This window comes from Prunus avium, chromosome 1 (assembly GCF_965620075.1).
Source record: "Prunus avium chromosome 1, drPruAviu1.hap1.1, whole genome shotgun sequence".
Lineage (NCBI taxonomy): Eukaryota > Viridiplantae > Streptophyta > Magnoliopsida > Rosales > Rosaceae > Prunus > Prunus avium.
This window is the reverse complement of record NC_142284.1, coordinates 40,330,336-40,344,701: the sequence shown is the minus strand read 5'-3', so window position 1 is coordinate 40,344,701 and position 14,366 is coordinate 40,330,336.

Sequence of the window (14,366 nt, the reverse complement as noted above, 5' to 3'; positions counted from 1 at the left end):
AGATTGTATAGTAGTTGCCTTGGTTCTGGATATGGTTAATATTATTTTTCTTTTACAAAACCAAATGATATGGATGTCACTAACTCAAAATTATCCTTGCAAGTAATCATGGCAAACCCAATGTGATTTGAGCCTTCATGAGCTGAGGTTGTGAGTAATCTCAGGATCTTTCTCTACTTTGATTTTTGTGGTATATTGTTCATGTTGAAAATTTTGTGACTCATTGTAAACAAAAATTACTTTTGCAACGAGTCACAAAATTTTCAACCTGAGGTTTCGATCCTGAGTGCCAAGCATGGGGAGAAAAGAGGAGAAAAGCATATATGTACTATATGCTCAACACTCTCAAGAGTGAATAAATTTAAACAAGATAGTTGATGAGCCTCCATTTCCTAAGAGTTGTTGACGTGTTAATTAAAGAATCTTGCACGAGAAAAATGAATGGAAATGACCCCTCACTCTCTCTCTCTCTCTCTCTGATAGTGTTTTTAAGCATGCCTCTTTAGTGAGGGTTGGAATATGATATGCTAGCTAGCAGCCCTAGGTACTTACAGCTATAAGCCAACCACAATTAAGTCCACCTCTCTCTCTCTCTATATATATATATATATATATATATATTCTCAAGAGTATATATAGGGATGGAATGAAACTACGTAGAAAAGATTGATTGACAGAATCTCATACATCTTATTTTTATTATTTAAGGTTTCAACCTTAATTAGCTTGATAGGTTTGGGTTTTGCAATATATAATTTTCCATTTGACCATCAAGTTGACTAATTTTGGCTCCATCAACTTTCCTAATTTGATCACAAACCCACCAATAATAATTATATTCAAATCTTGGGTAATCTACTTTTTCTTGATGATATCGATTTGCGATATATACAGAAGATGTGGTGATATGATGGTCTTGATTTTCTTGATGGTGGTTGTCATGGTAATGTGGTGGTGGCAAGTGACTCTTTTTGTTCTTAAAATTCTCACTCTGTTGATATTTTATAAATGACAATTATTGAGACGGAATTTAAAGTTGAACTTTATTGGTGTATATCAATTTAAAAGTTAAGATTTTTCTTCTGATTCTAAATTTATTTTTCCCATTCAAAACCATGTAGTTCCAAGTAGGCATATCCATGTCAATATACAAACTCTGGATGACTACTGGTCGGGATTGGATAAGATTCAAGCCTTTTTCTGTATTGTATTCACGTTTCATTATAATAAAAAATAAAAAATTATTTCTTAAACTAAAAACTCATCTTTTTGGACCGACCACATGTGAAGGCGGGAACGAACAGAGATGGTCTTCCCAATCCGTAAAGTATTATGAGAAACCAACCAACCAACTTACCTGTATATCATTAAACTCATGAATCTTTGTTTGTTTTCACAATTGCAGGCTCAAAAGCTCGTCGGATTCTTTCAACAATGGCAGCTCTAAGACCTTCCTCAACCTGTAGCAATTACAGAAGAAAATCCTCTGCCTCAAACCTGGCACTTGTTTCAAGATCTCAATGATATATATTTATTATCAAATTGGTTGCCTCACTGAAACTCCGATTTTGTTTCTTTAATATGTGAAAATTCCTAGACAAATTCTGCAGAAGTTGAACAAGGAACCCATGTAGAATTACTGCCTTCAGTCAAGTAAGTATATTCCAATATCATTGCTCTTTGATATGAATTATTGTGCTTGAAATGTTACATTAATTTTTTTTACCTCACAATCTCTATTATTTTAGTTCCATGTTTGAATATCTGGATCACAAGAAATATGATTTAATATGTCTCTATTGAAAAGAGGAAATTCATTTTCACCCAAAAAAGAAAACAGAAATTCATGACTAGGGAAACTCTTGAATTTAAACCTTAGGATGTAATTTTAATATTATAGATATATTATGATAACACTAAGAGCTCCACCATAACTGCTATGATCGGCTGTCTTTTTGCAGAAGACACCAAGTTGGGAAGGCTGGAGGCTTCAAATGATTCCATGGAACTTGCCCGTGAATGCTCAAATTGTGAAGGAGGAAATGTGTCAAAAGCTAATAATGGGCCTGACTTGTGTGGTGAGATGAAAGAGAGGTTTCTGAGTTGGAGATAAAGAAACAAAATATTTAAAAAATTCATATTTTGGTAGTGAATTGGTTTAGTGTTACTTTTGATTTAGACCAAAACCCAAATTATTGAAAGATCATATAATTATACCACAATTCGTTTGTTTCACGAATATTATTCATTTAAGAACATGTTGTTTAATTTTGAAAATTTTGTGACTCATTGTAAAAAGAAACTGCTTTTGCAATGAGTCACAAAATTTTCAACATGAACAATATACCACAAAAATCAAAGTAGAGAAAAATCCTGAGATTACTCCAATCTTTTTACAACCTCAGCTCATGAAGGCTCAAATCACATTGGGTTTCTTTGAGCAAAAAACCGTCACTAACCCTCAAAACAAAATGGAATTTTTTGTACTCACCATGAATTATAGATCTACCAATTGATATCCACCAGTCAAATGAACAAGAATCCGTTGCCCATCAGAATTTTAACCAAGAAGTCTGACACGAAGAAAATAGAGGGGCAGTGGAACAGAGAGAGTCTTCACCAGTAGCCCAACATCCATTTCAAGCTTCTTCACACACGAAGCCAAGAGAATTTCAAGCTGCAGTACGATTTGTCTTTGGTTTCTTTTTTTATTTCTTTAACATTTTAACCATAGAATTTTCGCTTATTTATAGCATCCTTAAAAAAGGGTAAACAAATATTTATGATGTGATCAGTTTATTATATGGGAGATTCACTGTTATACCAAATATAGGAGACCAAATTATAAATAAATAAATAATAAAAAAAACCCTATATAAAATGGACTTTAAAAACACAACCAAAGCTCATTTACAACATAATAAAAAGGCTTTTAACTTATTTTAAATTACAAAACTGTCATTGATTTCTTAAAACAAACCAAACCCCAAAACTTCATAAAAAAGCCCAAAACACTCAATAGGGCATCAAAGTAATTTAATAAACAAAATTAAATTCAATAGGGCCAGCTATCAATTTTTGGGTTTGTTTATAGAAATTAAATGATGTAGGATATATTTATAGTTTTAGTGCTAAGAATAGGTATATGACTGAATATCTCTATATTTATCTGCCTAGTATGCATAGATACCAATTCTCTTTTCCTTTTCTTTTTCAAATACAGCGATTACAAATTACAATATAGGGAGGGGGCTCAAAGACAACTTGGAGTTTCGATCCTGGATGCCAAGCAGGAGGAGAAAAGAGGAGAAAAGCACACATGTACTATTTGCTCAACACTCTCGATAGTGAATAAATTTAAACAAGATAGTTGATAAGCCTCCATTTTGTAAGAGTTGTTGACGTGTTAATTAAAGAATCTTGCACGAGAAAAATGAATGGAAATGACCCCTCTCTCTCTCTCTGGTAGTGTTTTTAAGCATGCTTCTTTAGTGAGGGTTGGAATATATAGCATGGTACGTAGTGCATGAATGCAATGCAAAAGCACAGAATAAATATCGCTTGGAGGGCCCTTAATTTGTTGCCAATTATACATGCTGATTTATATTCGAGCCTTAAACATATCGAATAAGTAGGAACATTTCACTAAGTTGTCTTGTACGAATCCATAAACGATGAGATTTATATGAATATGATATGCTAGATAGCAGCCGTAGGTACTTACAGCTATAAGCCAACCACAATTAAGTCCACCTCTATCTCTCTCTCTCTCTCTCTCTCTCTCTATATATATATAAATATATTCTCAAGAGTATATATAGGGATGGAATGAAACTACGTAGAAAAGATTGATTGACAGAATCTCATACATCTTATTATTAGTATTATTATTTAAGGTTTCAACCTTAATTAGCTAGATAGGTTTCGGTTTTGCAATATATAATTTTCCATTTGACCATCAAGTTGACTAATTTGGGCTCCATCAACTTTCCTAATTTGATCACAAACCCACCAATAATAATTATATTCAAATTTTTCTTGATGATCTCGATTTGCGATATATACAGCAGCCGTAAAGATTATGCATTGCATGCCATTGGGTGGGAAGAACAAGACTACTTTTCTGCATTATTGGTGGATATGGTTTTCAACTGGACTGTTTTGTACCAAGGGGATAAGCCAATTTAGAATGGATTCCATATCCCAATTCCCGGACGACAGATTTATATCGAAATTATAAGGACGATACCTCTCATTTTTCTTTCCTTATATATTCTTTATTGGACCATTCCACAATCTATAGATTTGTCTCTAATATATTATGCAAAGCAGCCAACTGCCAAGGAATGTGTGTATATATATATATATATATATATAAGCCGCCATTCAACTAATCAAGACAAAACAACCCTATGGAATTGTGACACCTTTTGATATAGGATTTTAGATCAAAAGAATTTGTAACTTAAGTACAAATGAATAAATTATTGTATGTAATGGTAGTCCACATCTTACTTTACGGAAAAAAAAAAATTGCATCGTACATCATATATAATGTGTTCTTATTTTGTTGTAGACGAATTTTAGTTCAGTCTGACACGAGTTTATAAAAAGTTTCTTTTAATGAGTCATTTCTGTTTATTACAAGTTGACATCCCATATCTTGTACGTCATTAGCTAGCTTAGTTTGGTTCTGCTTGGATTTATTTTGTTTTGTTGTAGTTTCTTTCTATTCTCGTGTCAACATCATCTATAGTACTATATGATATTTGGAAGCTTGGCCTGTGTAATATTATAGTGCCAGCACCAGCATGGCGCAAAAAAGAAAATGGAAGCTATATATATAAAGAGAGTAGAAGTAAATAAAGGATTAACCTTTGGCTTTAGCTGGTTAGTTTATGTAGCTTTATTTACCTTCAACAAGAAGCTAATACAGTGATGATGACAAGCATTTGATTCGCTTCCAACAAGAATTTTTAGTGTTTCTACTGTTCTCCTATTAGATTCATACAGAATGGATAAGACAAAATGTGCGAAATGCGAATGCCTTTGGCCTTGTGGAGTGGGGGGGGGAGAGAGAGAGAGAGAGAGGCCTGCTATATATATGTATATATATATTCTCCCTAATCAAAACCACCTCTTGCAAAGAACCAGCTTCTATATGTGCAGTCTATTCGGAGCTCATGTTCATGTACAATCATGTTATAAAATCCTTCTTCTATATATATACAATCCCTTTTTCCTCAAATAATTATTTGAGGGACACCCTTTAGGGTACTTTACAAAAAAATTTTCAACGATCCAAACCATCTATTTTTTAAGTCTATATTCATAGATCATCTTTGCAAAAAATTAGACGAATCGGAAACCGTTTCAACATGCAATTGTGTCCTACAAAATCAATGAACACAGTGCTTCAAGAAAGTACTAAAATTTCAAAAACTCAATTGAGTGGTCAAATGATATTGGATTCAAGTATTTTTTGTAGAGATGATCTTTGAATGATTATCTAAAATAATAGACGGTTTGGATTAGTGAAATACAATGTGAAGTGGGGCCCTACAAGGGTGTCCCTCAAATAAGTTGGATCCCTCAATGAAACCTCCATATATATATATATATATATATTCCCAAAGGATCGTGTGCTGAAATTCCAAGGGAAAGGTTGCAGGATATTTGACGTATTAAATTAGCAAGAGTCCCCAACTAAAGAGTGGTTCAAGTTATCAAAGCATAATTTTGTGGACCATGCCTGGCCGGAATTTTAAAGTACATAATAATATTATTGAATTGATCAACTCTGAACTCTATAGTTATGTTTTGGGAGTACTGGATTCTTCGAGGCGTCTTAATGGCAACTTTTTTTTTAATATATATATTTTTTTATCAAGATAAGCTTCATTAGATAAACTTCAACAGTACAATTAATGACATCAACATGACATCATAAGTACCAATCCCAATAGGGCAACAAACTAACATGTTAAAAACTAAACTAAAGCGGACAAAAACTGCACTAAAACTACTAGGCCACATCACCATAATTAACCATTAGCCCAAACAAAACCTACAAACCCAACATGACCGAAACCTTAAAGCAACCCAAAAGGCGACATATTAAATCAACAGAAAGAAAGAGAGTACAACAGACGAAAAGGCCATTCCATTAACAGTATGGTGGACATGGGTAAACCTTCACCAGTATTGTTATTTTGGATCATATACATTCACAATATCTTATTAGCATAACAACATTTCCCAAAATATTATATCAATACTAATTAATTGAACATACACAAATTTTCCCTTGGGGTAATTATTTTTGTTATAATCCACATTATGGTATTATATTTTTCAATTATGAAAAAGTAAGGTATGCGACCGAACTGTTAATTACGGTTAACAAAATTTTACCAACTTTAAATACAAGTTCTGACAACTTCAATTCCGAGTTCAAATGCCCAAAATTCCAGTTCAATGAGTGACTGGTTCTTGTTTTCACTTGACTTTAACCTTTGAATCTATCTTTTTGTACACAATTAAAGAATTCATTTTAAACTTCAAATCAATCATACTATAATGTTGTTTCGCGTGACAAGAATATATGTTTAGAGTTATACTAGGCTTACTAGATTTTTATATCACATTGTGTACCATCTCTTTAATAGATGTGGAGCCCACCAATACAATATTAGAGAGGTGATACACAATATGATATAAAAATCTAGTAAGCCTAGCATTTTCCATATGTTTAACCAGCTAATTACAAACCCTACGTTATTCTTTTGCTCTCTTTAATTATAAATAATCCAATTCCAATCAGCTCACTCCACCGGGATGGCCCCACGTTTAGATGTAAATCCATCATAAATTAGTTTTATTCTACCTATATATGCCCTTTTATGGAGATTATGGACCAAGAGACATGGAGATTTGATGTCACAGTGGGCAACCCCAATATCCCTTTTTAGGTTTTTGCTTTCATCCTGTTGTACGTAAGGGATGGTCTTTTGGCATCGTAGAGATGCATGAAAATACACAAACCAAAGCAAAGCAAAAGAAGAGTGTCGTATCCAAGCAAAAGAAGAGTGTCGTATCGGGACCTTCTCAGTCAGTATAAAGCAAAGTTGTTCTCTACCCATGTCACGTTCCAAACCAGCTAAGCCCCTCTCTCTCTTTCTTTCTTTCTCTCTTTCTCTCTCTCAACGTTCGAGAAAGTGCAACATAAACCCTCAATCCTATAAAGATAACCAACCACCCCAAACCCATGAAGTAAAAATTAAACTGCCCCCTCCACCCAAAGAAAAAGAAACTTCTCCTCAAGTTCTCCCTTCTCTTACTTTCTTCTTTCCTTAACCTCTTGCATCTAGACACTCTATTATTTCACCACAATCATCAAGGATGATTTTTATCTCCTTCTTCTAATTTTCCCTTCATCCATGCATGCCCTAGCTACAAGGAATCTTTCTTATAGCTAGTATATATATTGGAATAAAGGGGAACAAAACAATTAATATGGCTAGTAGTGGTGGTGTTTCTTGCTTTTTAAAGCTATTCTTTGGAACGATTGCAGTGATGGGGTTTATTTGTGTTTTGTTTGCTGGTACCCTAGAAACTCAAGGAGGGTCGACTAAAACAGCAACCTCAACCGCGGTGGCGCCAGAGTCGTTTTCAGAAAAGCCTGCGGATGTGGTAGGAAGAGAGAACAAGCTTGTTCATCCAGAGTTGGATCTCAACTATATGAGTAAAAGAAGAGTTCCCAATGGACCAGATCCTATTCACAACAGGTTGGTTTTGTATAGCTAGCATCGTTCTTCAATTTTTCGTTGAAATTAATTAGTATTTCATTTTAGCTTTTTATGAGTTGTGATAACCAACATAATTAGAAAATATATATATAGAGAGGGTTGAGTGCGTATATACACCGTCTCTCTCACATTTGCCCATCATGTAATAGAATGATTGTGAGAAGAGACGTATACACCTTTTTTCACGTGTTGTGCTTGACGTGCATGTAATAAAATAAGGGTAATTAGAACATAAATTTTTTTTTTTAGTTCTCTTCGATCTTTCTTGTAAAATAACACTACAGAGATGCTAACTTCTAAAAGAAACTTTCTTAGATAGACTTGTTCTAAATGATACATCATATATATATGTCATGTGTCCTTTATCCTTTTTTTTTTCTCTCCTCATAAAATTTGAATAATATATAATCTAACTATACATACATCTGTGAAGTCGACTCGATGGAGCATATGCACCCAAAAGAAAGAAAAAGATAACTATTATGTGCTCTATGCTTTAACTGTTACATTGATTTGCTTCAACAGTAAAAGCACGATTAGGTACAGTTTTTAATCCCCCATTTACTCACTCCAAGAAAAGAAAAATAAAGTACACCACTTCACTTTATTCCATTCCTTAATGATGTTTAATAAAAGCTAATTAACATTTTCACTTGTTCTCTACATTTATATATAAATATGGCATCTACCTTCTACCTTTACATTGTGTCTTTTCCTTCCCCTCTCCTTTTTTGCCTTTCCTTTATTAGGAGTTGTATTAGTGAGAGCTGCCATGCTAATTACCTTATTAGGCTTTAATTATTCTCAATAAGTTTTTCATGTATATATAATAGGAGAGCCGGGAACTCGGGACGGCCCCCTGGTCAAGCTTAGCCATTAAAGTGCTTCAAGAAGCTTCAGAAGGAATGCAGAAGAAGATGGTGCACAGGATGGAGATACATATGTCTGCCCTTAGGCTTATGTATGTATGTGTTTTTTTTAGAAAAATATTTGGAAATCCCAGCTGTATGCATATGTGCAAGCTTCTTTTTCACTGACAGAAATGCCTTTGGGAGGTGTTCGGGGAAATGAAGATTGTCACTCACACAAAATTACGTACGCTCTCAAAAGAATCTAGACAGAAAAAAAAAATTACTCTCCGCAACTTTTTTTTTTTTTTTTTTTGTGAGTGTGAGAGAGAGAGAGACCAAATTTTTAGTAGATAGAGAGATATCAATGTCTTTGCATGTAAAAAAGGCAATTATATTTATATATATGGAGCATAAAGGTTTGGCATGTACAAGATTCTCAAATATATATTAGTTTAATTTATCAAGAAAATTTTTAAAATTTAAATAGAGTTCCAAAAACTAAAGTGAATCCCACCAATTAAAGGTGAAAATAAAGGTGGTAATAATATTGCATCTTGTATATGTGTAAAGTCCTTTTTGACCTTTGATTCTTTGGTGAATTGCTGGGACGTACGTACTGTTTTGGTCTTTGGTCCATTCAAACTTAGTTGCATATCAGCAGAATCTTTTGGTCTCGTGGCCTAAACAGAAAACAAAAGAAAAGAAGAGAGATTAAAGGAAAGGGAAAAAAAGAAGGAACTATACGGTCTTCAATCTCTTCAAAGTGAAGCTTTTTATCCTCCTTTCTCTTTTCTGTTTTGTTTTTTAAATGAGAAGCAAAGAGGCCAAAGACCGAGTCTAAAGGGAGATGGGTTCAAAATGGGGCAATTTCCAAAAAAGGAAAAAGAAAAAAAAAGAACTTGGAAGTGGTGCTCTTTTTAGCATGCGAGAGTAGTGAGACTAAGGTATAACCGTATAGCTTAAGAAGATGAGAATATCACTAACTACCACTTGATTTAGTGTAGGTATTTTTCAAAGTTAGAAGTAATCGCAAGTTCAAATTTGTCTTCTTCACTAATGAAAGAAATTTAGAAGGAAATATCACATTAACTGGGTATTGCCATTGGTTTTCTTATTGTTTATTTTGTAGGGTCGTTGAAATATAGCCCCTATAACTCAAATACTCTAGACAATAATCCACCTATTTTACTGCTTCTAAATAAAATCCAAATTTGAATAGAATGCCAAAATGTTCATGTATTATGACTTATTTACAAATTAAGCCATCAACCTCTTTTTGTTGCTGGATGTTTTTCCCTAAACAAATCCCTTAATTTTAGCATTCAAATCATTGGGGACTTTGGCTGGGCATTCACATTCAACATTTTTTCAATTTGTTTTTGAGTGTTGCTAAATGTTTGAGCAAAATTCTCACAGGAGAATATTCGCGTGTGATTGTTTCACCCTTTGAGCTTTCTTCTCTTTCTTCTTCCTCGGTTCCTGAAAAACAAATCTAGGTCAATGGATCACACCTGGGGGCAATGGCGGAGCTAGAAAATTCATCAAGAATGGTCAACCTCAAAAATTAAAATCATCGCATAACAAGATAAATTTATATAATAATACAAAGTCTTTAGTAATAACTCATATGTCATTCCAATACATTCACAATCGTCCTCGACGAGTTTTCATCTATTGAAATCTTTTCATAATCACTTCATTATCAATAATATCAAATGTATCTTTCTCAATATATACGATCAAGCTGTCATTCATCCATATATCTCCCATTTGGTTGCGCAAATCACTTTTCAATATATTCATAGCAGAAAATGCACTTTCCACAGAAGCAGTCGCAACTGGTAGGATTAATGCCAGTGTCGCAAGCAAGTAAACCAATGGGTATAACCTATCTTTTTTTGTCTCATCCAATTTTTCTCCAAGATCACTAATTCCTTTCAATCCTAAAAACACGCTACTAGATTTCATATCAAATATGTAAGTCTCAAGTTCAAACTCAAGTGCTAATAGATTTCATATCAAATATGTAAGTCTCAAGTTCAAACTCAAGTGCTAAGATATCATTCTCTGAGAAGTCCTTCAGATAAAATTGAGCAAGGCGAATCAATTTTTGTTTGTTGAAAGCAGAGAATAAATCAAGTGGACTTAAACATGCCATACAAAGAAGTAACTCAGTATTAGTCTTTGTAAAATGACTATTCAATCTTGGAGTTGCATATCTATGACATCATAAAATAAATCGACTTGATAGTAATGCAAATTTGTGAGTTTTGGAGCTCTGCGTCGTGACCGGCCTAAAGGTAGATAAATATCATCCATGTTAGGAACATCAATATCATATTTTTCACAAAAAACAACAATTTGATTGAGTAAAGAATCCCATCCACTATCTCTCATCTCTTGTAATTGTTGCTTACTGAGTGTAACCAAGTTGATGACGTTTACAATATCTTGATCTCTCCTTTGCAATGCTTGTGATAACTGATGAGTAGGTAAGATTCGTTCTGCTTAGGTCTCGTCCTCCATTTGGCCCGGCCTCAAGCGTATTTGGCCAGATGTACTCAATAATATTCGCTCTCTTCTTGGAGATGGTAAGAGCACTTCTTTTTGGTGGGATAATTTTATTGGCCAACCTCTATCTAATTATTCTAGTCTTCACCCTTCTCTACTGCCGTGCATGGGGGAATTGGTTTCTCAGTATCGTGTAAATGGTGTCTGGCACCTTCCATCTCTACTAACTCTGCACTTTCCAGGTATTTGTAAGCATATTATGGATATTTCTTCTTTTCATTATCCTGCTGCAGGTGATTTGTTAGTTTGGGCGCCATCCTCGTCTGGCACCCTCACTGCTAAGGATGCTTATGAATTCACACAGCCTAAGTTTGCCGAGTTTCCTTGGTGTAAGTTAATTTGGAAACCTTTTATTGAGCCACGGAAATCGTTCTTAGTGTGGAAAGTTATGCATGGCAAGCTTCTCACAGAGGATCTTCTTCAAAAACGTGGTATTGCCCTTGCTTCTATGTTCTTATTTTGCAAGATGGCTCCAGAGAATATCTATCATTTATTTTCTGAGTGCCCCTTTACTTGTTCCATATGGAGTTCTATGTTCATGTTTTTTGGTCTGCACTTTACTCCAGGGCCTTTAGTAGTTATTCTTTCTTCCGGCCCATCTACTCATTTTAGCCCTCAGCTCATGGATCTATGGCTTCTTATGTTCGGAACTACTATGTGGTTAATTTGGGATTTAAGGAATAAGTTGCGGTTTGAGGAGAAGGTTTCTACGATTTCTTCTGCTTGTCATACCATTATTAATCATGTGCGTGCCTCTAGTCCTCTGGCCAGGGGTCATATGTCAAATAAGGTGCATGATCTGTGTACTATTCATTCCATTGGGGTGCGTTGTCGTCCTCGCCCCAATCCCAAAATTGTTGAGGTTATTGATCGGTTCATAATTGTATATCATTTTGTACCCTTCTAGCTTATGATTTGGTTATGTTTTTTAGTTAAACTTGTGCTTTTAATCCTTTTTGTGTTTATCTTTCAGTTCATTGAGCTTTAGGTAATAATGATGGCTTTGGATAGTAAATGATGCAATCCATGCATGTTAGGGCCTAATTTGGATGAATGGATGAAGAGCTTAAAGACAAACTCAATTTTGGCTACAGTCCCCTGCCAGCCCAGTTTCGTAGGTCATATTGCAAGCTTTGTTTCAGCAACCTACATAGCTCGGATGAGGCCACATTCTTCATGAAAGTTGTTCCAATGGGTGTATACTAGAACATATCCGAAATTCAGCCCCATTGGATAATTGTGGAGTCTGTTACCTAGCAAACACAAAGCCATGCTCAGGATGGATTTTATCAGCGCGCAAAATGAGTTAGCAATTTGTTTTGGCCTTAACTTCCTCCTCCGACCTTGGATTGGCCCAAATGATATATGGCTGGAAAGAAGACATTCTGAACTTCAAGTTTGAGTGCTTAAAGTCTTAATTTGCTTAAGGGAAGCCCAATTCGTAAGCCCTTGAAGTTGCTGGTCATGCTGACCTCAGGATGAGCTATTATTTCTGGTTGGAAGCTTGGTCATGATGACATGAAGATGAGCTAGGGCTGCTGGTGGGATTTATTAGTGAAGTGCATCAACCATTTCAGATTTTATAATGCAAGTGTTGTATGCATTAGTGAAGTGCATCAACCATTTCAGATTTTATAAAACAAAGTGTTGTATGCATTAGCCATACTTAATTCAGATTTTCAGCTTCCTTAGGCCTATATATAGTGAGGTTTCCCAAGCTTGTAAACACACCCCAAGGGGGGGAGCTCTCAAACACTTCTCTAGAGCTCCCTTCCCTTCTCTCCCTCAAATTCTCTTAGTTTCTCTTTCTAGTTTTCAATTGTTGTAATGAAATCTTTTGTGTTGAAATTTTCCTTAAGTTTTTCTTAGTTCCACTTTACTTTTCATTATGTAAATTCTTTTCTTTAGTCTCAAGTTTGATTAGTTTCCAAGTTTCAATTATGATTCATGTTCTTATTCATTATGCTTATAAGTTAATATGCTAGTTTGAATGATTGATCACCATTAAGGCTTGCATGTTAGCTATCTTGGTTTGAATTAAGAGTATACACCATGCTTTAATTCGAATTGAACTATGAATAGGAAGAGTATGTATGGACATTCGACAACAGGGATTAGATACATGCTTGGTTGTTTAAATTGTTCTTCTATGCTTAATGGGTTCCTAATGCTTAATTTTAGGTTAGACAACAAATGATCAAATTAGGGAATTAGGAACACAAGGTTATGACCACACACCATGGCTTAATCATACATTAGCTAGAATCAATCCGTTAATCTAATTGAACTTGGGAACTTATCTGCTTGAGTTAGTTATTTTCTTTCTTCCTTGTTTTATTTATTTCCCTTCTTTTTCATTTCTGTTTTGTGTAGGGAAAATGAATTGAATCATTCAATCACCAATCCTCGTGGGATCGACCTCACACTTACATACGCTATACTACCGAACGGCTCGTGCACTTGCGAGTATCACAAGTTGAGGATGCAACTGAATCCATTTTGGTGCAGCTGTATCTACGCAACAAGTTTTATTATTGTTTGAATTGCGTGTTTATTTCAGTTTATTTATTTATTTATTTATTTTGTTTTTTATTTAATTAGGTAGTATAATTTAAAACTCATAGGATATTCTTTGAAGGAGCTAAATTTTTGGTAACTCCAGTGAGCAACCGCAGTCTATACAGTGTCTAGGAGTTCTTTAAGGCGACACCTTCGGTGTCTAAGAAGTTAGGGTTTTAAGCGGGACCATTGTGACCCCTCCAACCTTCCCGAAACCCCTGGCTGTGTTTTCTGTGGCCCTTAACTGGTCATCCTTAAGTTTTTCTCTTAAAAGAAGAAGCAGTTATTTGTGTATTTACTTAACTAAAAATAAAAAATAAAAAAAATAAAAAATCTTGTTTGGGTCTTCGTGTTTTTGTTTGATTGTCGTTCTTTACATTTAGGGTCAATCGTTTCTTTGAGATAGCTAACGTTTTTATTTCCCAATTAAAGAAAAAAAAAAACACACATACACTTTAAAATTAAATAATAAATAAAAACTGAAATCATTTCTTCTTGGCGCTCGGTGTCTCGACCATAGGAGCTTTTAGTTTGGCCGTCTGGATGTCCACTTCTGGGTCTTCACGCACAGCCTCTT